A 451-nucleotide genomic window follows, 5' to 3' on the forward strand; every position below is an offset into this window, starting at 1 on the left:
CCCCCAATCTCCCCACTCTCCACTCCCCCACCATTGCCACTACAGAATAGAGGTCTAGATGGCCAGGCTTGTACAGTCCATACAGATGGACAGCTTTGACTACCCAGTGAAAATTTAGCACAGGGCTCTGAATGGACTGTTGGTGTATTAGTCTCTCGCACGGGCCTGATATTAGGCCTCATGATAGGATGATTAGTCTGCAGCATTAAGTTCTGCTCAATTTGTCTCGCCTTGGGCCCACAGCGTTACATTTGTATTGTCAATGAGCATCGGGCAACTGAGCATCTTATGTATGTATGCCCCCCTGCCAACATCTAGTCCCATTAAATTAATGTTTTTCAAAGTCTGTTGGAAATGTGCCACAGTGGAGCTTTTTTTTTTTTTTTTGCATGGGTTAAAGTCACTAATGAGGGTGTGTGGCCTATCAGAGAGCACACACGCACACACACAC

The 451-nt window shown here is 46.3% G+C and overlaps 1 protein-coding gene across 13 annotated transcripts in view; it reads left to right on the forward strand.

Moving 5' to 3' along the window:
* Positions 1 to 451, forward strand: part of tcf7l2 (transcription factor 7 like 2) — a gene marked incomplete in the record, with an annotated part of 92,402 nt that overhangs the window by 73,354 nt on the left and 18,597 nt on the right.

Source organism: Morone saxatilis, unplaced genomic scaffold (genome assembly GCF_004916995.1).
Source record: "Morone saxatilis isolate NCDOM2014 unplaced genomic scaffold, NCSU_SB_2.0 Contig1, whole genome shotgun sequence".
In the NCBI taxonomy this organism is placed as follows: Eukaryota; Metazoa; Chordata; class Actinopteri; family Moronidae; genus Morone; species Morone saxatilis.